Genomic DNA, 27,182 nt, shown 5'->3' with positions numbered 1-27,182 from the left:
GCAAATTCAGGGAGGTAGAGGAACACACAGTTTTTAAAGGAAAAATGAGGAGGGTCACATACATTTTTTTAAGAAAATTATCCTTGGCTACAAGTATCAATAATACGGGTGGCATCAGTCCAAAGTTGGACAGGCAGTTGCTGGGCAGATATCCTCATGGAAGTATCGTGTGTGTGTGTGTGTGTGTGTGTGTGTGTGTGTGTGTGTGTGTGAGAGAGAGAGGCTGTGGTGGCCTTTGTGCAAGATTGTGTTTTTATGCAGAGTGTTTTGTGATAGTTATTTTATCAGACACACATGCCTGGGGACCCTCCCCTCATGGCCTTCCGCAGCTCCATTTGTCAGGGTTTTCAAAATAAGTGGCTCCATTTTGATTCTGACAACCTTCACACACTTTATAGGAAAAAAAAAGTACATGAATGTAAAGATGTGTAAAAGATTGTTTATTGCCGCATGTAGTACTAAGGGATGGATGCATAGCAATAGGTTTAATGATTGAAAACCTATTGTATACTTGTAATGAACTTTGTGGTTGTTTTTATAATATCCATTCCCATTTTCTTAGGATCAAATTTATTTTGACAATGTTTCAGCCTTCACCCTCTTGCCAATAGTTCATGTTCTTGGAGAGTAACAGTTGACTGCATTTCTAGTTTTAAAAGTGGTACATGTGACTGAGGCTTTATCACTGTTAGCAAATTATCAAAAGCAAATAATGTTGAACATTGACTGAGAAAAAAACATAATTCTGGACATCATCTTCAGAAAGTATGATTCAATAGCTCTAGAGTTACTCCTCCAAGAATCTATGTTTTCCTTTTTTGTTAACCAAGCTCTCTAGGTGTTTCTCATGCACAGACATGTTTAAAAACGAGCATGAATATCATAAATGTCAATGCTGTATGGTAAATATCACCTAGCAGAGACTGAATTCATGGAGGAAAGTGTAATTAATTACTAAGATCAGAGGTACAGGCAAGAGTTGACACTTTATTGATTTTTGAGTATTAAGTGAGATTTTGTTTTTGTGAGGAGCGTGTATGACCCCCAAATAGAAGATAGTACAGAGTGGATTCTTGGAAGATGGTGCAGCATAAAGCATGTGAAATCTTTCTCCCTAACTAGACAATAATTGCACTGGCACAATCTGTCTGATGTAACTATTTTGGAGCTCTACAGTGTATTGAAGGCTTGCAGTTGAAGACTTGGATGATAACTTGCAGTTAATTTCAGTAAATTTCAACTCTTGGCACAAAACCATCCATCCGCTACCTCTCAGCCACATGACAGGTAGATCTGCACATGTGCCTGGAATAGCTTGAACATAGCTTGAAGAAGCCTGGGTGCACAAAAAGGACCCTTTCCCTTATATACCGGGGATCTATGCCCTGATTGTTACTTCTGATTGCAGATGCACAAAGAGGCTAAAGCCATTGTTGTTTTACCTCCTCCCATTGCTGCAAGCCCTTCGCCTTCTGACTGAAGTGACTGCCAGGGGTATTAAAGGGCCGATGACTTCCCCTTCACCTTCATTTTTCTCTTTTTCCACTTTGTGAGCCAGACATTGAAGACTAGCTCATTGAAAAGAAACCACATACGCGAGAAAATTAGAAAGTCACCACTCATGCCCAGGGGAAGGCACTGGCTCAGAAAAGCCCAGAGAATACATTAAGTTTGCCCCTCTGGTTTATTCTTGGCACAGAGATAGATAGCCTACAACAATCAAGAAACAACAACAAAAAAAGCAGCAAATCCTGGTGAAGAGGAAGGATTCAATTTCCAGCATTGCTATACCATTAGATTAATATGTCTAGTTTTCACCAGAAATCATAAAGCATATTTACAAACCAGGAAAATATGGCTAATTCAAAGGAAAACCACACAAACTGCCCCTGACAAAGAATTGATAGTGGAGCTATGAGACACAGACTTTGAACAACTGTCTCAAAGATGCTGACAGAACCAAAGCAAGACATGAAGAATGCCAAGAAGTCAATGTATGAAAAAAATAGAAACATAAATGAAGAGATAGAGAACCTAAAAAGAAAGAAAAAAAGAAAATTTGGAGCTGACAAAGAAAATAACTGAAATGAAAGAGTCACTAGAGGGATTCAAGAGCAAATTTGATCAAGCAGAAAAATCAGCTAACTTGAAGATAGGACCATAGAAATTATTGTCTGAGAAACAGAAAGAAAAAAGATTGAAATAAAGTGGACAGAGACTATGAGTTCTGTGGGACACCATCAAACAGATCAACATATACATTATGAAAATCTCAGAGGGGAAGAGAAGGAGGAAGAGGAAGAGAGAATATTTGAAGAAATCATGGCTGAAAACTTTTCAAATATAATGAAAGATACGGAAATAAACATCCGAGAAGCTCAATAGATTCTGAGTAGAATAAATTCAAAGATACTCAAAGTGAGATACATTATGATCAAAGTATCAAAATCCCAAAACAGATAATGTTGAAAGTAGCTTTACAGAAGTGACTTACCACATAAAAAGATCTCAATACTATTATCAGCAAATTTCTAATCAGAAACCTTGGAGCATTTCCCCTATGGATAAGGGGGACTAAGGTGTAGAAAAAAATAGCAAAATGGCAGCAGTAGGTCCCTATTTATCAGTAATTGCTTTTAATGTAAATGAATTAAATTCTCCAACCAAAGGCAGAGATCAGCAAAATAGAGTTTTTAAAATGATTCAACTATATGCCATCTTCAAGAGACTCATTTTAGATCCAGAAGGCAGTAGACTGATATATTCAAACTTCTAAAAGAGCAAACAAAGAAACAACATGTCAACCAAGAACTGTATAACTGATTGAATTGTATATTTTGAAATAACTAAAAAAGTATAATTAGATGGTTTGTAACACTAAGAATAAGTGCTTTAGGGAATGGATACCCCATTTTTCATGATGTAATTATTACATACTGCATGCCTGTATCAAAATATCTCCTGTACCCCATAAACATATACAACTACAATGTACCAACAAAAATTTAAAATGTTCTATAGCCGGCAAAACTATCTTTCAAAAGCTTACCACTAGAACTGCCCTGCAAGAAATGCTTAAGGGAGCCCTGCAGGTTGAAATTAAAGAACACTAAATAATAAGACATAAAGATCTCAATAAAGGTGAATACATATGCAATTATAAAAGCTAATGGTGTGGTAACTTTGATGTATGATTCTACTTTTTGTTCTCTACTCTATTTAAGAGACTTACACATTTAAAAAAATTATTAGTGTCAAAGTTAGTATTATAACTTTAGTTTGTAAATTAACATTTTTTTCTACATAATGGTAGAGATGAATATATTAAAATTTATTAGTTTATGTTTCTTAAAACACAATGTGTAAAGATATAATTTTATAACATCGACAACTAAAAAAGGTAGTGCTGAAGCTGTTAAAGGTGCAGAATTTTTATGTTATTAAAATGAAATGGTATAAATTCAAATTGGTGTAACAACTTTAGGATGTTACATGTAATCCCCATGGTAACTACAGAAAAATAACTAAAGAGTATACTCTAAAGGAAATGAGAAAGGAATAGAAATATTTCACTACAAAAAAATCAGCTAAACAGAAAAAAAGATGGTAATGCAGAATATGAGGAAGAAAACAGCTATAAGGCATAGAGTGGTTCCCCGTATGCAGGGTTTCACTTTCCATGGTTTCAGTTTCCCATAGTGAACTGCAGTTCAAAAATATTAATCAGTACTCTTGTGCTTTTGAACCAGAATTAAGTAAAATAAGGGTTACTTGAACATAAGTACCGCAATACTGTGACAAATAAGCTGCTAACCAAGATGGTTATTAGGTGACTAATGACAATCCAGGTAAAGATTTCATCCTGCTATTCAGAATGACATGCAATTTAAAACTTACGAATTGTTTATTTTTGGACTTTTCAATTATGTCACAATGCCTACATAATTCACCTCATAAATCTCATCACATGGGGATTTTGTCATCTCACTTCATCACAAGAAGAAGAAGGGTGAGGACAGTGCAATAAATATTTTGAGGAAGAAACACCACATTCACATAATTTTTATTACAGTAGATAGCTATAATTGCTCCATTTTATTACTACTGTATTTTTGTTAATCTCTTTCTGTGCCTAATTTATAAATTAAACTTTATCTTAGGTGGTTATGTGTAGGAAGAACCATAGTGTATATAGGGTTTAGTACTATCCATGATTTCAGGCATCCACTTTGGGTCTGGGAACGTATCCCCTATGGGTAAAGGGGGACTACAATATAGAAAAAAAATCAAAATGACAGAAATAAGACCCTACTACTTATCAGTAATTACTTTTAATGTAAATGAATTAAACCTTCCCATCAAAAGACAGAGACTGGCAAAATAGATGGAAAAAAACGTGATCCAACTATATGCTGTCTACAGCAGACTCACTTTAGAGCCCAAGATACAAATAAGTTGAAAGGTTGAAAATGGATATTCTATGCAAACGGTAATAAAAATTCAGAAGAATGGCTAAACTAATATCAGACAACATAGACTTTAACTTTAAAAAGATTATGAGATGAACAAGGATATTACACATTAATAAAAGATTCAATATGGCAAAGAGACAATTATAAATATGTTTATTTTTTGTGATGGTTAATACTGAGTGTCAATTTGATTGGATTGACGAATACGAAGTATTGATCCTGGGTGTGTCTGTGAGGGTGTTGCCAACGAAGATTACCATTTGAGTCAGTGGGCTGAGGAAGGCAGACCCACACTTAATCTAGTGGGTGCAATCTAATCAGCTGCCAGTGACTATAAAGCAGGTAGAAAAACATGAAAAGGTGAGACTGGCCTGGCCTACATCTTTCTACCATGCTGGATGTTTCCTGCCATCGAACAACGGACTCCAAGTTCTTCAGTTTTGGAAGTCAAACTGGCTCTCCTTGCTCTTCAGCCTGGAGACAGCCCATTGTGGGACCTTGTGATTGTGTGAGTTAATACTTAATAAACTCCATTCCATTAGTTCTGTCCCTCTAGAGAACCTTGACTAATACATTTAATAACAGACTACCAAAATACGTGAGGTAAGAAATGACTAAAGAACTAAAGGGAGAAATACACAGTTTCACAATAATATTCAGAGACTTCTATGCCCTACTCTCAATAATGGAGAGAACCACCAGACAGAATTATAACTAAGGAAACAGTGAACTTGAACCCATAATAAACCAACTATATCTAACATACATATATGGAACATTCTACCCAACAACAATAGGATACACATTCTTCTCAGGTACATGTAGGACATAAGCCAATCACAAAATAACAAATACTATATGATTCCACTTATATGAGGTACATTGAGTAGTCAAAATCATGGGGACTGAAAGCATAATGGAAATTGCCACAGGCTGGGAGGAGAAAGGAATGGGGAGTAATTGTTTAATGAATATAGAATTTCAGCTTTGCAAAACAAAAAGAGTTTTAGAGATGAATGGTGGTGATGGTTGCACAACAATATGAATGTACTTAATATCCCCAAACTTTACACCTGAAATAGTTGTTACTCAAAATAATAAAAAGTAAATCAATCTCTCTCTCTCTCTGTCACACACACACACACACACACACACACACACACACACACACACACACACACACACAGAGGGCAGACAGCACAAGCCAAAACAGGAAGGAACAAAGCACTTTCTATATTTGGGAAATAACAAAGGACCAGTGAGGCTAGACGGCATAGATAGTGGAGATAAGTCTAGAAAGTTGGGTAAATGTCAAATCTAGAAAAATAATTGATGCTATGTTATGGAGTTTTTTTTCCATTATAATTTAAAGCAAATACATTTTTGGATTAAAAAAATAAAATGACCTTAATTGCTGTATGTCTTGGGAAAAAATAATATGGAAATATAGATGGGAGAGGAAAGAGAATTGAGTAAGATACTTTGTATTTTTGGTATTTTGAGAAAAACTATTTCATCTATATTATATATAAATTGTTATATTCTAACAAAAGTTGATTTTTATGTACTCATTTATATCTCATTTTAATAATATTGAGTACAAACCATTTCCCTAATAAACATGTACCCCCAACCAGAATATTAAGAGAATACAAGGCTTTGGAGTGCCCAAGAAAGACATCATGATTTGATATGAAAATAAGCCATTGTTTTGACCATCAGCAAATGATCTTAGCAAGTACAGATTCAGTGGAAAATAGAGGCAGAAGCCAAACTGCTGTGTGTGGAAGAATAAATGGTGGTTGAAGGGGTAAAGACAGCATCATTTTTCTTCAGGATGATTAAGAGTGACTGCTAGAGCAGGAGGCCAGCTTGAGGGTAACCAGATCATTTTAGCACAAATACAACCTAATGTAGCCAAGTCCTGAGAGAGCAAGCAAATTCATTCAACCATCATCCAGCAAGAATGTCCCTCATCACTCCTTTGGTGCTGTACTTTCACACAGTATATCTGTAATGTGATCATGAAAAGTAATTAAAGAAACAGTCTGCACTGTCAGTAAAGCATTACATCTAAGTGCTTATTCAATGTTACTGCCTTTAGTCTTCAGTATTTTCAAGAAAGAGTAAAATATTGTTCTTTTTTCTAGAAAGTAGTAAATCATCTAAATTAATTTTATCTTATTCTTATTTTCCTCCAAATGAGAACATGTGCTACTCCCCTTATCAGTTAATGATTTGCTGAGGTACATAGGATAAAATAGTCTTTAAAAAATCTTTTTTCTACCTCTATATTCCATTTCTTCCTCTATAAACCATTCCATAGAGGTTTCCATTTTCTACCTCTATATTCATCCTCATATTCAGCCTATTTTAAAATACTTCTTTCCTGAGTTCCATTCTTCCAGGCTTTCACTAATGTAACCCTGTACATTACACTGGATATATTGGGGATTTTTGTTGGCTGGCATAAACTTACCACAAGAAAATTTTGTTTCTACATAATATTTTATGAAAGTACTAAAAGCTACCACTATCATCTCTTCTAGGGCCTGTGGTGGGCCAGGAAAATGACAAATTAGCTGCCAAATCTAATGAAAGGTTGATTAAATGTAAAGAGAAGAAAAATTCAACCATCCTCATACACTGACAACTGAGGTTTCTTGCTTTTTTCTTTCCAAATGCCCTTCCAATGAGGGGAAGACAAAATTAATATCTCATCCACGATTTCAGTCTGGCAGAAAATGAACCTCTTTTACAAACAGGTTGATTATTAATTAGCATTCCTAAAAGGTTGTTCATTTTGCTAATCTTTAACACTGAAATTGAAATTGCTGCAGATCTTGACAGGCACCCACTGAAAGTCCTCACTCCTTAAATAAGAGCTTCATCAGAAACTATCAAATCTTTTAGCACAGATTTGTCCCGATTTTTAAGGCATACTTTTCTTGGGGCTTTAATTTTCACTTGATTCTATTTTACTATTTTTTTGTATTAATTCCCTCACACATTTTAGCTATTAGAAAGCCAGCATGAAGCGACGCGTTTTTGTAAAAAATAGATTTGCCTCAACAAATTTTTACTCAGAAAAAGTGAAAATTAGATTTAGTTTGCAATTTTGAAGTAGAGATTTTAAAGGTCATTTATGTTGTGTGCATGTGTGTAGTGGTTGTGTGGTGGTGTCATTTCCTTTTTTTGTTTGCCAGAACCATTCTTAAATAAAAAATGAGTGCAATATATTAGAAATAAAAGGTATCTGCTCTCTCATAATCTATAATTGGTGTGCTATTTCTTAATGTTTGTTCCATAGTAGATGCCATGGGTAATCAGCCATAATTATGGATTAAGATTCATCTTTTGCATATAGGTACCCTATTGTTCCAGCAGTATTTGTTGAAAAGATTGGATTAGAAGTTTTAATGTAGCAACAAAATTGCTGCTGTGACATGATAAAGTAAATGAACTGAATGTATAAGAATGTCTTCTAAAATCAAGCTTTCAAAGATGGTGTCTTTGAAAGAAATCAAGAGAAAGGGTTGAAGAAAGAGAGTGACATATGTACTAAAGCTATCAATGAATGAGTGAGAGCAGATAGCAACAAAAAACGATTAGCATGAAGCTTTGTCTTGTGGCATGAGTTTCAAAAGATCTGGTGCTTTTTGAAAGAGGACAGAAGACTCCCCAAATGGATCTGTAGAATATTATAATTTCTATCAAAATGCACACAAGGATTTTTGTGGACATAGGCAAGTTCCTCCTAAACTTTATGTAGAAAAGCACAGGACTAGAATAGCTAAAACAACCTTGAAAAATAAGAATAAAGTAGAAGGAATTACTCTCTCTGCTATTAACGCTTACTATATGGCTACATTGATAAAAAAGCAATGTGGTATTGGTGAAGAAATTGACACATACATCAATGAAAGAGAATAGAAAAAGCAGAACTTGACCCCTAAAAACATACCCAAATTTTTGACAAAAATGTAAAAGCAATTCAGTGGAATTATGCTGAGTGGAAAAGGCCAATCCCAAATTTTCCATAATATATTATTCCATTTATATAACATTTTAAAATGACAAAATTATAGGATGAAGAATAGATTAGTGGTTGCCAGGTTTATGGAAGTTGAAGGGTGGGAGGTGGCTGTTGCTATAGAAGGGTAGCACAAGGAATACTTATGATAAAACTGTTATTTTGACTGTAGTCATAGTCAAAGAATCTACATATGTTATAAAATGCATAGAACTAAACACACACACACACACACACACACACACACACACACACACATATATCTGTTGAAATCTGAATAAGCTCAGTGGATTGTATCAGTGTCAAACTCCTGCTTGTGGTATTGTACTGTAGTTACACAGGATGTTACCTTTGAGTGAATGGCACATAGGCTCTTCATTGTATGATTTCTTACAACTATGTGTGAGTCTATAGTTATCTCAAAATAAAATGTTAAAAAAAGCAGGAGATAGACTATAAATGGTTTGATCTTTGTCTTCTATTTTTTTAGTTCCTATTGAAAAAAACATTGTAAGCTTTCAAATACTACATTTGGATGATAGCCTTATGAAAGATTTTGTGGTTTGATGCATGCAAATTATTGCTTTAAACACATATGACCAGTTAGTCAACATAATCAACTTATGTTACCAATCAGCACTGTAATTAAGAAATAAGAACATGATACCAAAATAAACTCAAAATAGATCAGAGACCTAAATGTAAAACTTTAAGCAATAAAATATCTAGAATAAAATAGGAGGAAATCTTTGTGACCTTGTTTAGGAAAAGATAAAATTCATAGATTAGACCTCATAAAAATTAAGAAATTCAAAAACCAGCACTGAGAGAATGAAAAGACAAACCATAGATAGGGGGACAGTATTTTCAAACTACACATCTGATAAACAACTTGTATTCAGAATGTGTCAAAGCATCTCAAAACTCAGTGTACAAACAACCCAGAAAAGAACTTATAGACAGATTAGTTTTGCAGCATATGTCCCCTGGGCTCTGCAACCCTGTAGATTGATGCAGTGAGAGCCAAATGGAGACATCTCTTACATGATTGTCAGATTTTACTTGTTGAATGAGGAAAACAGAAAAAAATAAATTTTTGTGCTTTTAAAAGGAAAAGAAACCAATTTCCCCTCTTCCCTTCTGAGAGAGGCTCCTTGGATATGTAATGGAAGAAATGCGCACTCTAGCTCTTTGATATATAAATAATTCTCTCTAGGAACCAAATAAGTTCAGTGTCTCCAGGTTTCACAACATAGAGATGTCTCTAAGGTTCTGGGACTAATTTCTTTTGAAATATAAATACCTGTTTTGTTGTTGTTGTTGTTGTTTTGTTTTTTTTTTTTTTGTTTGTTTTTTGAGATGGAGTCTTGCTCTGTCACCCAGGCTGGAGTGCAGTGGTGCAATCTCGGCTCACTGCAACCTCCACCTCCCGGGTTCAAGAAATTCTCCTGCCTCAGTCTCCTGAGCACCTGGGATTAGAGGTGCTCACCACTGCTCCTGGCTAATTTTTGTATTTTTAGTAGAGACAGGGTTTCACCATGTTGGCCATGCTGGTCTCTAACTCCTGACCTCGTGATCTGCCTGCCTCGGCCTCCCAAAGTGCTGGATTACAGGTGTCAGCCACCACACCTGGCCTAATCTAAATATTTCTAAGAGAAGTGAAACAAACATTCTTTATCTTATATTATACATATTTCCATGTTTCATGGATCTGCAGCTTTGAAACATGGGAATAAATCCAGGTTTATTTTCTCACAGTTACATTATGCTAAAATGAGAATATTTGTTCCTCAATTTCAGCTGAGATCCAAAGATAGAACATACCAATTTGTTCTAGTGTCAACCGTATTGAACTAGGAGCTATGTTCTCCACAATCTCCTTAATCTGTATACTTCCAGCTTAGAGTTGGATAAGAGAGGGAATCCCATATTAGGAGGTTAAAGGGAATCAGGGGCCTTTACTCTCAGAAAGATCTAAGTTTGAGAGGCAATGACAACTACAGAGGCGCTCGGCTTTTCCTCACTTTCCTCTACTCCACCAGCTCTTCTTCCCAACTGTTGACCTTGAGGACCAACAGCGGTTCCAAGCCTGCCCCCAGATGCGGATAACAGAGGCCACACTGAGACATCTTCCCCATAGATCCCTCCACAACCTCCCTTATACAGTACCTCTAAGGAAGCTCAACTTGCTTGTCTACTCAGATGTCACTGCCAACTCCTAGTGGTCCTCTGCTCCAGTGCTTCAAGATGACTGTTTAATGACTTTATCTGCAATACTCCAAAACTTCCCTTGAAAATTCACCTCCCCAGCAATTCCTACTCTTGTCTAAAACAGGGACGGGCAAAGTATTTACAGTCCCATTGCTTATTTTTTAAAAGAAAATTTTATTAAAACGATTATTCCCATTTGTTTCTGTATCATCTGTGGCTGCTTTCTGCTATACAACAGAATTGAGTAGTTGTGACAGAAGCCTTCGGGCCTGCAAACCCAAAATATTTACTGTTGGCTCTTTACAGAAAAGGTGTTGATGTCTGCTGTAATGTATAATTCCTATAAAAATTCCATATTCCATTATGTTTCTCCCTTCCTGACTGAACCTTCACTGATGTTCTCACTTAAATAGGACATGTAAAGAAGATGGCTAATAATTGATTTAAGATTTTTTTTTTTTGAGACTGAGGTCTTGCTCTGTCACCCAGGCTGGAATGCAGTGGCATGGTCAAGCTCACTGCAGCCTCAATTGGCCAGGCTCAAGCGATTCTCCCACCTCAGCCTCCTAAGTAGCTAGGACTACAGATGCATGCCACCACACCTGGCTAATTTTTTCTATTTTTTTGTGGAGATAGGGGTCTTGCTATGTTGCCTAAGCTTGTCTTGAGCCTCTGGGCCCAAGCAATCCTCCTGCCTTGGCCTCCAAAAATGCTAGGATTACAGGCATGAGCCACCACACTCAGCCTGATTTAATAACTGTTAGTTCATCTCCAAATAGGCACCCCTAAAAAGTTTTACAGAGGTTTAGAGTCCAGTGAACAATTGGAGAGGGAATTTCCTTGAAAAGCATTTTGTTGAACAGCTGTGGCATTCTCCCTTGCCCACTGTTTTTCCATCCCACTACCATATTCTTACACATTTTATAGGCAAGACACAGGGATATTCTAAGATCAAGCCTTGTTATGGAGTGGGATGAGGGTTGGAGTAGCTTTAAGTAGACCACATAAGTTTGATACTAGAGACTTGTAACTGCAGACTTAATTGGCAAGAGACTGGCTATGGTGCCTATGGCAGCAAAGTACATAATTGTGTTTGGAAAGTAACTGTATTCCCATCACAACTTCAAAAAGGATGCATGTCTTCCAGATAATACATATGGAACCTGATGTAGAGACATCAGCATAAGACTAATTTAGAAAGAACCACTTTCAAGACAACTTCCTTCAAGGAATAGGAGGAGCTCAGCAAAAAGACTGGAATTGTTCCATTCAATGAAGAAGCCAAGGGGCTAGGTATATCCTCTCTGAGTCTCTCTTTAATTCATTCCAATCAGGCTGTCTGCCTACCTGCTCTAGCAAAGATAATCTTTTCTAGTTCATCTGGAATACCTATTTTGCCAAATTCAATGACTACTCTTTGGTCCTCATTTTACTCAACTTGTTTTTCTTAAACTGACATTTTATTTTATTTATACACTAATTTGTTATAGATTTTTATTGTTTACATTTATGGTGTACATTGATGGTTTGATATGTATGTATTGTGGAATGATTACATCAGGCTGATTAATATATCTATCACCTCATATAAATCTGCATCTTTTTTTGTGATGAGAACATTTAGAATCTACTATCTTAGCATTCTTAAGTATAGGCTACATTATTATTAACTGTAGTTACCGCGATGTACAATAGATATCCAGGCTTAATCTCCTAACTAACTGAAACCTTGTATCCTTTGATCAACATCTCCCCATTCCACCTGCCCACCCCAGCCCCCACTCCCTGGTAGCCCCTATTTTCCCATCTACCTCTCTAAGTTAGACTTCTTTATATTCCACATATAATTGCTATCATGCAGCACATTTCTTTCTGTACCCAGCTTATTTAACTTAACATAATGTCCTTTAGGTTCATCTGCGTTGTTGCAAATAACAGGATTTTCTTTAAAAAAACAAAACCTGAATAGTATTCCACTGTTTGTATGCGTATACATTCATATGTATATGTGTGTGTGTGTATAAACAACAGATAAATTGATAAAGAAAAGTGACATATATATCACACTTGAATAATGGCTACTGTGAATAATGCTCCAATGAACACAGAAGTCCAGTTATCTCTTCGAGATACTAATTTAATTTCCTTTGACTCTGTACCCATAAGTGGAATTGCTGAATCATATGGTCATTCTATTTTTCATTTTTTGAGAACTCTCCATACTGTTTTCTATAATGGTTGTATTAATTTATATTTCTACCAACAGCATACAAGGGTTCTCTTTTGTCCTCATCCTTCCAACACTTGTTATCTTTTGTCTTTTTGATAATAGCCCTTCTGATAGATGTGAAGTAGTATTTCATTGTGGTTTTAATTTGAATTTCCCTGATGATTACTGGTGTTTGGCAGTTTTTCAGTACCTTAGCATTATTTGAGTATTTGCCATCAGTGACAACTGTCTCCTTTTTGAAATACTTTATTGGCTTTAGGAACACCATGTTCTCCTGGTTTTGTTGTACCTCACTTTCTGTTCTCAATTTCTTTTGCTGGATTCACTTCCTCTGCCTAAACTCTAAATATTGCAGGACTCTGAGCTTGACTCTGGGCCCCTCTCTTCTCATCAACCTTCTTTTCATAGGTGATGTTTTCTGATTCCACAGTTTAAAATACCATCAATATGCTAATAATTCCCCAATTGATCTCATTATCTTCTATCTCTCCTCTAAGCTCTCGGCTCATAAAACCAAGCACTTTAAGTCTCCACTAGGCTCTCTAAAAGGCATCTTATATTTAGTACGGCCAAAACATAACAGGCTTTCCAACATATGTAAATGTTACTGCATTCCATTCAGTTCTCAAGTCAAAGCTAGAGCATTTTTGCTTGCTCTCTTCCTTTCTACTCAAGTCAGATCCAATACATTGTCAAAGTCAACACTACCACCACCAAAGATCACCCATCCATCCTTTTCTCTATATTTATAATGCTATCACCTAACCTAAGACACCAGCATCTTTCATGTAAACTACTAGAATCACTTCTTAATGGCTTTCCTGCTTCTATTCTTGCTCCTCTCCTCTGCCCAAACCATTCTATATAACAATCAGAAACATCTTTTAAAAATGTAAAGCAGGCAATTTTCTCCCCAGTTTGAAACACTTCATATTAGGAAAAAAATTCATTTCCTTTACCATGGCTTGTAAAAATTTACTTACAACCGATTTGATATTTGCAGTCTCTTGTCTCAACTCCACAAAAGAATAGAAAACAGTATGTTGTAGCTGGGAAACTGCAAAACATTAATATGGCTGAGGATAAAGGTAGATATGTGAAACTTTGGAAGGTGATGAGACTGAAAATATAGAAAGGATGAAATTGAAAAAGACTTAGGAACTTAGAAGTTGAGACTTTCCTCAAGGAATTTGAGCAATAAAATGACTACATCAAAAATTACACATTTTTAAGACCAACTGGCAATAAACTAACTTTGGTTTATCAATGATAAACAGTGCCTCAGATTAATCATTTTAGCAGATGTTTTAGGTGACCCACTCATTCTTTCAGCCCACGTCTGATTTCAGCAACAGCTGTGGTGAACAATTTCTGCAAACAATGTCAACTTTTCATCTCAAAAGAGGCCCACTCTCAGCGTTTGTGCTTCAGTGCTTTCCTGGAAGCAGCAGGTCTCTCAACCTGGAATGAGGGACACTGAATGCCTTAAGGGTGTCTGGAGTCAGTAGATAAATGCCCTGGCCACAGGTCATGATTTCCACATATTTACTCAGAGAGCTCTTTTTGCCCACAGCACTAAGCAGCTGGAAAACTGGACTTCATTGAGTTTTCTTCTTTCACTTTCTCATTTACCCTGTTCACTCACTCTTGCTTCCTGTAATTGCCTCCCAAATATGGCATCTAAGTCCTTGTTTTAGACTCTGCATTAGGTGGAATCCAAAAATTACAGACAATCATGCTGTTCTTTATTCGAGAACTATTAGTTGAGAATAATGTGCTTAAAAAAAAAAGTCATTAAGACATTTCATAAAATAGTGGTAAATCTTCTAAGAGTAAAACTAGAAACGTATGGGATGAAAAGACAGATACCAACAAATGTTAATACTAGTTAGTACTATTTTCCACATTCTTCAGCCCATGTTAGTTTTTTTGGTAGCTATTTCAACTGACATGAGGTGGCTCTCAGCTGAACATGGAGTTATTGTTTGCTCTCAGTTTCGTATCTTATATAATAGCAGTGTCAAAATCCTGTGAAATCTGAGCAATCTTCAGCTATGAAGGACAAGGGAAGAAAGTCTTTTGAGACAAAGGGCTCGTAACTTGGATTCTTGTTTTTTATATGTATATTTTGCATTTCAAGCTTCAGCCACAAGCTTTTTTTTCCCCAGCATATATTTTACATTTTTTCTCTTTCTCTTACATGCCTTAATCTACTTCTTCTTTTGTTCAACTAAATGTATGCCATGTTGAGATCCTCATAGCATAAAACCTTTCATTTCAGAGTTGTTTCTGCATAATTGCCTAGGCAAATGGTATTCTACCATTAAATTGTTTCACTTTTTATTGACATCATTACTGATTAAGGAGGACAACTAAATTATGTTAGGTTCAATTAAGTAGGCTGATGGGACAATCCAGATGTAAAGAAGTGCTAGTTATGTAATTTTTTAAAAAGCCTCTGAACCCTCCTACACTGACTACATTTCCATCCCACTCTTCAGCACATGATTTTTTTTACAGCAAACTAAAGTTTTTAAATGAAACTAATGGTTAAAAATTAAATTATCTTTTTGGTAAGTCCTAAAAGTACAAGTTTAGTGTATATACATATTGTCACAGCAAGCCAAAATCTAAGAAGAAACAATGGAGGGAAAACATGGATTTCTTTGTCTTATAAACTGGAAGAGAGCAGGTGCTTTGTCTCATTTGCTTGATACATACCAAGAAGATGCTCAATAATGATCACTCGTTATCAATGTGCCATTGGTTATCACATCATAAGGTTATTATGAGCATTCTTTATATTAAATAATGGATAGAAGATTACTAAATACCAAGCACATTGTAAGTGTAAAATAAATGTGTTTTCCTTGGTATGCCCTATTCTCATTTGTTGATTAATGCAGCAATCATTGCTTTATATTGAAGGTTGAAAATAAATTTAAATAAATAGTCTGTGAACTAGCGAAGTCCATAAAAAAAGGTTTAGATCCTTGTTGTTTTGCAGTGTGATAATGGTTTCAGCTTTCTTAAGCTCTCCTAAGTAGGTAGCAGTCATCTTACGTAGATAGTCTGATGGACCAGAACATGGATATCACTAATAACTCTGTATTTCTGTCTCACTGTAAGCAGACTACATTATTTTCAGCTATTTTTGCCACCTATAGTGCTCTATTTAGAACCTCTTAGAATGTAAGCTAGCAAACTGACAATTAAAAATTAGGTCTTAATTAAGTAAGGGTCTTGTGAAAATTTAGTTATTAAATACGTAATTTATATGTTTATTCTGATTTTCTTGATGATTATAAGGAAATAACTATATGTCTATTCACTTCAGTATTTTTAACTAGTTAACAGAGAAAAAAGTTGAAATTGATGATTTACATTAGTTAGTTCTGTTTAGTATCCAGAATACTTTAAAATCTCATTAACCATATTGTATGCTATCCTTCAATAATGGATCCCCTTAAATAAAAAATATTTTGGAACAGTTGATTGCTAATGCAGAATAAATAGTAAAACAATTGTTGGTAGAGATTGAGCTCCATATAAATGTAAGATGACACCATGTTTAATAAAGAGTTATGCATCCCATGGGAACACAAAAATATATTTCCTAGATTACTGAACTGTTGATAAACTATGATATGCACATTTAATAATAATAAAATTAGTAAATATTTTGTCAAGTCTGTAATATCTGCATAAACATTCTGACAGAGAAATTGGGAGAGAAAAAGAAAATAAAGCATTTATTTTCACATTTAGCATTAGAAGAGTGGTAGACTCCACCAGAAATACCTACTTGGGTTGAAAGAGACCATTTTGCGCTAAGCTTATATTGATGATGTACGTATTTTGGTGTGAGGATTTTGCCTTGAAGGTACATACCAGCTCATAGGAGTTCGATTTAACATTCACCTCTAAGCACTGAAAAATCTGGGTTATGGTCAATGCAGCAGCTTGCTATAAATAAAATTAAGACTCACCTGAGATTCTATGAATTGCTTTACTAAAAGCCTGGTTGTTTAACATTGTTGCTAAAGTTCCGGGAAGAAAATCCAAACACAACATATAAAAATAAATTTCCATGGCTCCTACTGTTTCCTTTGGAAAGGCAGATAATACAATTCTTATTGCCTTTTATTTACAGATATTGTTACAGGAAAGATAGATTTGACTAAAAATGTCATCTAGGAAAATTTTAACCAAAATTAGAAATTTTGCTAGTGATCTGGGTTGCTAAGAATCTAAGCATTAATACATGATGGTCTTGTGTAGGTAATCTTCTTCAGTTGTGATGGATGAGAGCCCCTGTATAGGATCTGGAAGGAAAGAATTCAGAGAAATAAGCTAATATCTGAGTAATAAATTTAACAGAAATTTGAGAATGTCCCTAGATAAGGCTGAAGATAAAGGAGAACTTTGCTGCTTTTTAGAAAGGAGTGGTCAGGACTGATGGAAGAAGGGAGAAAATGGAAGGGACTGGAGAGTGTGAGAATGGTTCCCACAGGCTGAGATTAAGGAAAATAACTTTTCCCTTGAAGAAAACATTTTTTTTCATGGTAGCAATGACAGAAGAACTTTGTGAAAAATGTTATCTAAAGTCCAATTTAAGGCTGTTTCATTTCTGGTTCTGCTGCATTTTTCTGGCATCATCCCTCCAAAAATAGCCATGCAAAAGTGTACCTTGAAAATTAAATGAGAGGTCAAGAAAGCCAAAAGAGGGGAGAATTTAGTGAGAGCCAGAACCTGGGACCAGAAGAGAGACCAAATACCTCTTTTCACTACTTAATTTCCTCAAATTCCGAGAGAGAGAGAACTGGATTTATCACAGTCCACTGGGTAGGGTAATAGCGACTTAAAATAGACATTAACAAAAAGGCTTATCTCAGAAGTATAGGTAAAAGTAAAGTACACATTTTTTTGTATGATTATTAGTCAGTTAGGTAATGAATGGGTGAATTTCTTGGGCTGCCTCACTAATTTGTGAACTATGTTGCATATTTATTTAACTCTATATTTCTACCACATTCTTCTTTTCTTTCCTGAGTGTCTTTAACATATTAATGAAAATGTGTAGGTTTTGACCTTTAAGGGAAGATGAATTTTAAGGAGCAGATTTTAAAAAAATTATTCAAATTAAGTAATATAGCTTACATTTTAAAGATAGTTTATAGAATATATATATATACATAGACATATGTAGAGAGACTATATGAAGGCATATGTACTTCTATGTGTATGTTTGCCTTTGTAGATTTGAAGAATTGTATTTCTTTTATTTTTTAATTTATAAAGAAAAGAGGTTTAACTGACTCTCAGTTCCACATAGCTAGGGAGGCTTCAGGAAACTTACCAATAATGGCAGAAGGCAAAGGGGAAGCAACACGTCTTACATGGCAGCAGGAGAGAGAGAGAGTAAAGGAGGGAGTGCCACTTTTAAAACCATCAGATTTCCCAAGAATACACTCACTATCACAAGAACAGCATGGGGGAAACTACCTCCATGATCCAATCACCTTCCACCAGGCTCCTCCCTTGACATGTGGGGAAAACAATTCTTTTTTTTTTTTTTTTTTTCAATAGGTTTTGGGGGAACATGTGGTATTTGGTTACATGAATAAGTTCTTCAGTGGTAATTTCTGAGATTTTGGTGCACTCATCACTTGAGCAGCCTACATTGTACCCAACGTGTAGTCTTTTATCCCTCAACCCTCTCCCACTATTTCCACTGAGTCCTCAAAATCCATTGTATCATTCTTATGCCTTTATGTCCTCATAGCTTAGCTCCCACTTATGAGTGAGAACATAACGATGTTTGGTTTTCCATTCCTGAGTTACTTCACTTAAAATAATGGTTTTCAATCTTATCCAGGTTGCTGCAAATATCATTATGTTGTTCCTTTTTATGGTGAGTAGTATTCTATGGTGTATATGTACCCCATTTTCTTTATCCAGTTGTTGATTGATGGGCATTTGGCTGGTTCCATATTTTTGCAATTGCGAGTTGTACTGCTATAAACGTCCGTGTGCGAGTATCTTTTCCATATAATGGCTTATTTTCCTCTGGGAAGATACCCAGTAGTGGGATTGCTGGATCAAATGGTATATCTACTTTTAGTTCTTAAAGGAATCTTCACACTCTTTTCCATAGTGGTTGTACTAGTTTACATTCCCACCAACAGTGTTAAAGTGTTCCCTTTTCATCACATTCTTGCCAACATCTATTATTTTTTGATATTTTGATTATGGCCATTTTGGCAGGAGTAAGATGGTATCATACTGTGGTTTTGATTTGCATTTCTCTGATAATTAGTGATGTTGAGCATTTTTTCATTTGTTTGTTGGCCATTTGTATATCTTCTTTTGAGAGTTGTCTATTCATGTCCTTAGCCCACTTTATGATGGGATTTTTTTTCTTACTGATTTGTTTGAGTTCCTTGTAGATTCTGGATATTAGTCCCTTGTCAGATGCATAGATTACAAATATTTTCTCCCACTCTTTGTGTTACCTGTCTACTCTGCTGATTATTTCTTTGGCTGTGGAGAAGTTTTTTACTTTAATTAAGTCCTATCTATTTATCTTTGTTTTTGTTGCATTTGCTTTTGGGTTCTTGGCCATGAAGTCTTTGAATAAGCCAAGGTCTAGAAGGGTTTTTTTCTAATGTTATCTTCTAGAATTTTTATGGTTTCAGGTCTCAGATTTAAGTCTTTGATCTATCTTGATTTGATTTTTGTATAAGGTGAGAGATGAGGATCCAGTTTCATTCTTCTACATGTGGCTTGCCAATTATCCCAGCACCATTTGTTGAATAGGGTGTCCTTTCTCCACTCTTATGTTTTTGTTTGCTTTGTCGAAGATCAGTTGGCTTTAAGTATGTGGCTTTATTGCAGAGTCCACCATTCTGTTCCATTGGTCTATTGCCTATCTTTATACAAGTACCATGCTGTTTTGGTGACTATGGCCTTATAGCATAGTTTGAAGTCAGGTAATGTGATGCCCCCAGATTTATTCTTTTTGCTTCATCTTGCTTTGGCTATGCAGGGTCTTTTTTGGTTCCATATGAGTTTTAGGATGGTGTTTTCTAGTTCTGTGAAGATTGATGTGGTATTTTGATGTGAATTGCATTGAATTTATAGATTGCTTTTGGTAGTATTGTCATTTTTACAGTACTGATTCTACCCATCCATGAGCGTGAGATGTGTTTTTATTAGTTTGTGTCATCTATTATTTCTTTCAGCAGTGTTTTATAGTTTTCCTTGTAGAGATCTCTAACCCCTCTGGTTATGTATATTCCTAAGTATTTTATTTCCTTTCTCTGCAGTGATTGTAAAAGTGATTGAATTCTTGATTTGATTCTCAGCTTGGTCACTGTTGGTGTTTAGCAGTGCTACTGATTTGAGTACATTGATTTTGTATTCTGAAACTTTATTGAATTCATATTTGAGATTTAGAAGCTTTATGGATGAATCTTTACGGTTTTCTAGGTACACGATCATATCATCAGTGAACAGCAGCAGTTTTACTTTCCCTTTACCAATTTGGATGCCTTTTATTTCTTTCTGATTGCTCTGGCTAGGACTTCCAGTACTATGTGAAATAGAAGTGGTGAAAGTGGGCATCCTTGTCTTGTTTCGGTTCTCAGAGGAAATGCTTTCAACTTTTCCCCATTCAGCATAATGTTGGCTGTGGGTTTGTCATAGATAGCTTTTATTACCTTAATTATCTGCCAATTTTGCTGGGGGTTTTAATCGTAAATGTTAATCTATTTTAATCATAACGGGATGCTGGATTTTGTCAAATGTTCTTCTGCATCTATTGAGATGATCATATAATTTTTGTTTTTACTTCTCTTGATGTGGTGTATTACATTTATGGACTTGTGTATGTTCAACCAGCTCTGCATCCCTGGTCTGAAACCCACTTGATCAAGGTGTATTATCTTTTTGATATGCTGTTGAATTTAGTTAGCTAGTATTTTGTTGAGGATTTTTGCATGTGTGTTCATCGGGGACATTGGTGTGTAGTTTTCTTTTTGTATTATTCTTTCCTGGTTTTGGTATTAGGGTGAACTGCTTCATAGAACGATTTAGGGAGGATTCCCTCTTTCTCTATCTCTTGGAATAGTGTCGATAGGATTGGTACTAATTCTTCTTTTAATGTCTGATAGAATTCAGCTGTGAATCCGTCTGGTCCTGTACTTTTTATTTGTTGGCAATTTTTAAATCACCAATTTACCACTGCTCACTGCTTGTTATGAGTCTGTTCAGTGTTTCTACTTCTTCCTGGTTTAATCTAGGAGGGTTGTACATATCCAAGAATTTATCCATCTCCTCTAGGTTTTCTAGTGTATGTGTGAAAAGGCATTCATTGTAGCCTTGAGTAAACTTTTGTATTTCTGTAGTGTCAGTTGTAATATATCCTGTTTTGTTTTTAATTGAGCTTATTTGGACTTTCTGTCTTCTTTTCTTGGTTAGTCTCACTAATGTTCTATCAATTTTATTTACCTTTTCAAAGAATTAGCTGTTTGTTTCATTTATCTTTTGTATTTTTTGTTGTTGTTTCTATTTCATTTAGTTTTGCTCTGATCATGTTTGTTTCTTTTCTTCTGCTGGGTTTGGGTTTGGTTTGTTTTTGTTTCTCTAGCTCCTTGAGGTGTGACCTTAGATTGTCTATTTGTGCTCTTTCTGATTTTTTGATGGAGGCATTTAATGGTATGAACTTTCCTTTTAACACTGTTTTTGCTATATCCCAAATATTCTGATAGTTTATATCACTATTATCATTCAATTCAAATAATTTTTAAATTTCCCTCTTGATTTTATTGCTGACTCAGTGACCATTCAGGAGCAGGTCATTTAATTTTCATGTATTTGCATGGTTTTGTGGGTTCCTTTTGGAGTGGATTTCCAATTGTATTCCACTGTAGTCTGTGAGAGTACTTGATATAATCTCAATTTTCTTAAAATTGTTGATACTTGTTTTGTGGCCTCTCATATGGTCTATCATGGATAAGGTTCCATTTGCTGATGAATAGAATGTATATTCTGTGGTTCTTGGGTAGAGTGTTCTGTAAATATCTATTAAGTCCATTTGTCCTTGGGTACCATTTAAGTCCATTGTTTCTTTGTTGACTTTCTGTCTTGATGACCTGTCTAGTCCTGTCAGTGGCATATTGAAGTCTCCCACTATTACTGTGTTGCTATCTCATTTCTTAGGTTTAATAGTAATTGTTTTATAAATTTGGGAGCTCCAGTGTTAGATGCATATATATTTTGGGTTGTGATATTTTCCTGTTAGACTAGTCCTCTTATCATTATATATTGTCCTTCTTTGTCTTTTTTAACTGCTGTTGCTTTAAAGTTTGTTTTGTCTGGTATAGGAATAGTTACTCCTGCTCATTTTGGTGTTCATTTACATGGAATATCTTTTTCTACCCCTTTACCTTAAGTTTATATGGGTCCTTATGTGCCAGGTGAGTCTCTTGAAGATAGCAGATACTTGGTTGGTGAATTCTTATTCATTTTGCCATTTTTTGTCTTTCAAGTGGAATATTTAGGCCATTTACATTCAACATTAGCATTGAAATGTGAGACTCTAGTCAATTCATTGTGCCATTTGTTGCTTGAATACCTTCTTTTCATCATATTGTTTTACAGTTCCTGTGAGCTTTATGCTTCAAGGAGGTTCTATTTTGGTATATTTTGAGGATTGTTTCAAGATGGAGAGCTCCTTTTAACATTTTTTATAGTGCTTGTTTGGTAGTGGTAAATTCTCTCAGCATTGTTTATCTGAAAAAGAATGTATCATTTCCTCATTTATGAAGCTTAGTTTAATGGATACAAAATTCTTGGCTGAAAATTGTTTTGTTTAAGGGGGCTAAAAATAGGACCCCAACCCTTTTAGCTTGCAGGGTTTCTGCTGAGAAGTCTGCTGTTAATCAGATAGGTTTTCCTTTACAGTTTACCTTACGCTTTTGCCTCACAGCTCTTAAGATTCTTTATTTCATTCTGACTTTAGATAACCTGATGACTAGGTGGCGAAGCAATGACCTTTTTGCAATGAATTTGGCAGATGTTCTTTGAGCTTCTTGTATTTGGATGTCTAGATCTCTAGCAAGGCCAGGTAAGTTTTTCTTGATTATTTCCTCAAATATGTTTTCCAAATGTTTAGATTTCTCTTCTTCCTCAGGAACACCAATTATTCTTAGGTTTGGTCATTTAATGTAATCATAAACTTCTTGGAGACTTTGTTTATTTTTTAAAATTCTTTTTTCTTTGTCTTTGATGGATTGGGTTAATTCAAAAGCCTGGTGTTTGAGCTCTGAATTTCTTTCTTCTACTTGTTTGATTCTATTGCTGAGACTTTCCAGTGCATTTTGCCGTTTCTCTAAGTCTGTACTTGATTTCCAGATGTTGTGATTGTTTTTTATTCATGCTATTTTACTGGAGATTTTTCCATTCACATCCTGTATCATTTTTTTTTATTTCTTTAAGTTGGACTTTACCTTTCTTTGGTGCCTCTTGGATTGGCTTAATAGTTGACCTTCTGAATTCTTTTTTTTTTTGTTAATTCAGAGAGTTCATCTTGGTTTGGATCCATTGCTGGTAAGCTAGTATATTTTGGGGGTGATAACCTTGTTTTGTCATATTATGAGAATTGTTTTTCTGGTTCCTTCTCATTTGGGCAGACTATGTTAGAGGGAAGATCAGGGACTCAAGGGCTGCTGTTCAGATTCTTTTGTCCCATTGGGTACTTCCTTGATTTGGTGCTCTCCCCCTTTCCCTAGGGCTGGGGCTTTCTGAGAGCCAAACTGCAGTGATTGTTATTTCTTTTCTGGATCTAGCCACTCAGCTGAGCTGCCAGGCTCCACCTGGTGCTTGAGAGTGTTTCCAAAGAGTCTTGTGATGTGATTTGTCTTCAGGTCTCTCAGCTGTGTATACCAACACCTGCTCCGGTGGAGGCGGCAGGGGAGTGAAGTGGACTCCGTGAGAGTTCTTGGTTGTATTTTTGCTAAGTACCGCTGATTTTGTGTTTGTTGGCCTCAAGCCAGGAGGTGGCGCTTTCAAGAGCACATCAGCTGCAGTAGTATAGGGAGGATACAAGCTTGGCCTAGGATCAGGCGGTGCGTGGGGCCATGGAGCTCCCAGGAGACTATGTCCTGTGTCTTCAGCTACCAGGGCAGGTAGAGAAAGACCATCAGTGGAGGGCAGGGTTAGGAGCTCAGACTCTCCTTGAGTGGGGCTTGCTGCAGCTGCTGTGGGGGATGAGGGTGTGGTTCCCAGAGGGATTATGGCTGCCTCTGCTGCCTCACACAGGTTGCCAGGGAAGTAGGGGAAAGCCGGCAACCTCAGGGCTCACCCAGCTCCTATGCAGCCTGCAGCCTGAAAGGCTGGTCTCACTCCCACTGTGCCCCTGACAACAGGACTGAGTTTATTTCCAGGAAGCTGGTGAGCAGGGCTGAGAACTTGCCCCAGGCTACAAGCCTCCTAGCTGGGAAAGAAAAGGGACTCAGCTCCTCTGCTGCCTCACAGAGCCTGCAGCAACAATCCATCCACTTCAAAAAGTCTGTGGAAGTTTTCAGCTTTCCTGGTATGTTCCTGCCGTGGTTCTTGGAGAAAAGGTTCACAATTTGGGTCTCCACACACTGTTCTGCCCATCCAAATTGGAGCTGCAAGTTAGTCCTGCCTCCTATCTGCCATTTTCCAGAACTGTATTTCTTTACCCACTCATTTATTTAGCTGTTTCCTATATTTTGTACAAAAATGACTAAAAATTATAACTAATAAAGGTTATTTTCCTAGATCTTCCCTCTTCCAAGGCTTTTTCATTGTTTTTGTTAATGAATTTTTTTTGAAAAAAGAAATGAATATTATGTTAACTATAATATTAATTTTCAGAAGGATAGTAAGAAGACGATTCCCAAATCCCAATCCTCAGAAACAAACACTGTTAACACTTGATGGACATAATTACAGATATGTCTGCTGGTGTGCTGGAACTGGCTTGTACTGGCTTCTGAGAACTAACTGTGTGCATCTTGTCCCAGCTCTGTACCCAGGGACATTACATTAGTAGACTGAAATCAGTCATGATGGGAGTATTAACACCACGGAAATAGACTACACTCAGAGGCTCTTTTTGTGTTGCTGTTTTTTGTTGTTGTTTTGAAAGCCATTTACTAAAGATTTGCAAGCCCATACATCACTGAATATATCACTATGAACAGATATAGAAAGATAGCTAAACATTTTCTATAAGGAGACAGACAAAAATTACCTCATGGTCTACATTATAATATTTAATTAAATGTATTCAATTTAAAAATATTTTTAAATTTTAGAAGAAAGAGAAATTGAAGTGAAATTAAAGGAATTGCTAAATTCTGGCTGGTGGGGAGAGGCACTATTATGGGCCCTATATAAGCCCCAGTACTGCTCACTCTTATCATTTAGGGAGGGAGAGGACAGTTCACTTTCTGTGCAGCTCTCACCTTTCCAGGAGTCTGTCCTGAAGATTTTAGCTGCCTTGGTGTTCCTGGACTTTCAACTGTCTCTTTAACTCAGAAAGTTCACGGGGCTTAGCTCATTCTCTGCTCTGTAGCCTCAAAACTCTCTCAAGGCAGTAAGCTAGGCAGGCAGCCATGGGGCTCTCCTTATTTGTTTTCCAACTCTCAGTGATGACTGTCCTTTCTACCTGATGTCTAGTGTTTTAGAAATAATTGTTTCAATATATTTTGTTCATTATTTGTTTGTTTCAGGTGAGAGAGGGAATCCAGTTTCTGATATCCCATGTGGATAGAAGTTCTAAGGATGTGTATGCAAATATAAAGTCTTTTTTCAAATTATGTTGATACTGTGGATAGTTTAACATTCCTTCCAATAATTCCCTACCTTTACAAAGGTCTGATAAATGCCAGCAAAATATTAGATGGTGAAACCTTGATAAAATGAACGGTACCAGGTAAATATTGGTAATTTTAAAAAAGATGAATAGGCCATGACATCTGTTCTGAACCTAAAGCTGAATATCAGAATGAATCTTCTGCTTTTGTATTAGCATCCATGGACTGTCAAGCCTTTACATTTTATTAGGGTAACAATAATGAACGCTGTATTTATAACATGCATTCATGATCAAACATCATATTTAATAAATGCTGTTGAATTAATGTAGTTTTGTTTAGAAATGCAGCCTGAATAAAGTGTTACAAGACAAACATAAAATTACATTTTTTAATGTGCAGTTTTGATAACTGTATATTGTTAAATATAATATACAATTTTGAGGAGAACACCTATCTCAATTAAAATTCTTCTTGAGCATCTACTTTTAATATTGTATGAAGAAAGCTACATCAGTATCAACCAAGCTTCTTTTCTTTAGAAATGTATGATTTTAATGAAATTTACCAACCTGGGGATTGTGACAACTAATTAACATCTTACTTATATACACTAGATATTTCTGTTCACTCAGTTGTATATTCATGTATTCAACAAATTGTTTTATACAGATGCTCCTTGACTTACAATGGAGTTACGTCCCAATGAAATCATCAAAAGTCTAAAATATCATAAGTCAAAAATTTAATACCCTGATAAGCTCATTGTAAAATAAAAAAATTTAAGTAAAACCATCATAAATTGAGGACTGTCTGTGTAATACAAATATTCTGCCATAAATAAAATATTGTTAAAAGTTTAAGTTGTTCTATAGACAATTTAGAATGTAAAATAATGCTTATAATAATAATAAATGTTCTATCAGGTATTATAGAATACTAGATGGTCCTACATTTTAGTTTTCTAGATAATTGAAGTTTTCCCTAAATAGAATCAATAATTTCCAAAAGGGTTACCTACTTACCACATATCTTTCTAAAGTACATTCCATGTATTTTGTTCTTTCTACATAGGGCAAACTTTTAAAATTTATAGTTTCACTAATAATTCAGTGTCAATACTTGCATTATCAAATACCGTTTTTGTGGCTATATTATTGTCTTTAGAAAATGTGTGAAATTGATGTTCCCTACATGAAATTTTCCAAGACTTTATGCCTTTTTAAATATGTCAGTGTTTTATAGTTTTCCTCTGTCTTTCTTTATTCAGGCTTTTATATGGCCCTTTTCTAGTTCTGTAGTGATTCTGCCTTCATCAGCTTTTCCTCTCTCAATTCTAATCTATTGTGACCAGCTCATAAGGTAACCAAGCTAATTAGAATAATGAG

At 35.6% G+C, this 27,182-nt stretch overlaps 1 protein-coding gene across 2 annotated transcripts in view; it reads left to right on the top strand.

Annotated features, from left to right (window-relative positions):
• Positions 1–27,182, top strand: part of NPFFR2 (neuropeptide FF receptor 2) — a 119,040-nt gene that overhangs the window by 38,379 nt on the left and 53,479 nt on the right. Inside the window, exon 2 of one of the 2 annotated variants that reach the window (XM_055111445.2) lies at positions 22,971–23,075. The exons of the other annotated variant lie outside the window; for it this stretch is intronic. The gene's annotated coding sequence lies outside the window, so the exon portion shown is untranslated. The remainder of the gene's footprint in view (positions 1–22,970; positions 23,076–27,182) is intronic. 2 annotated transcript variants of the gene reach the window in all.

The sequence above is a fragment of the Pan paniscus genome, chromosome 3 (assembly GCF_029289425.2).
Source record: "Pan paniscus chromosome 3, NHGRI_mPanPan1-v2.0_pri, whole genome shotgun sequence".
Lineage (NCBI taxonomy): Eukaryota > Metazoa > Chordata > Mammalia > Primates > Hominidae > Pan > Pan paniscus.
This window is presented reverse-complemented; position numbering and strand designations above follow the sequence as displayed.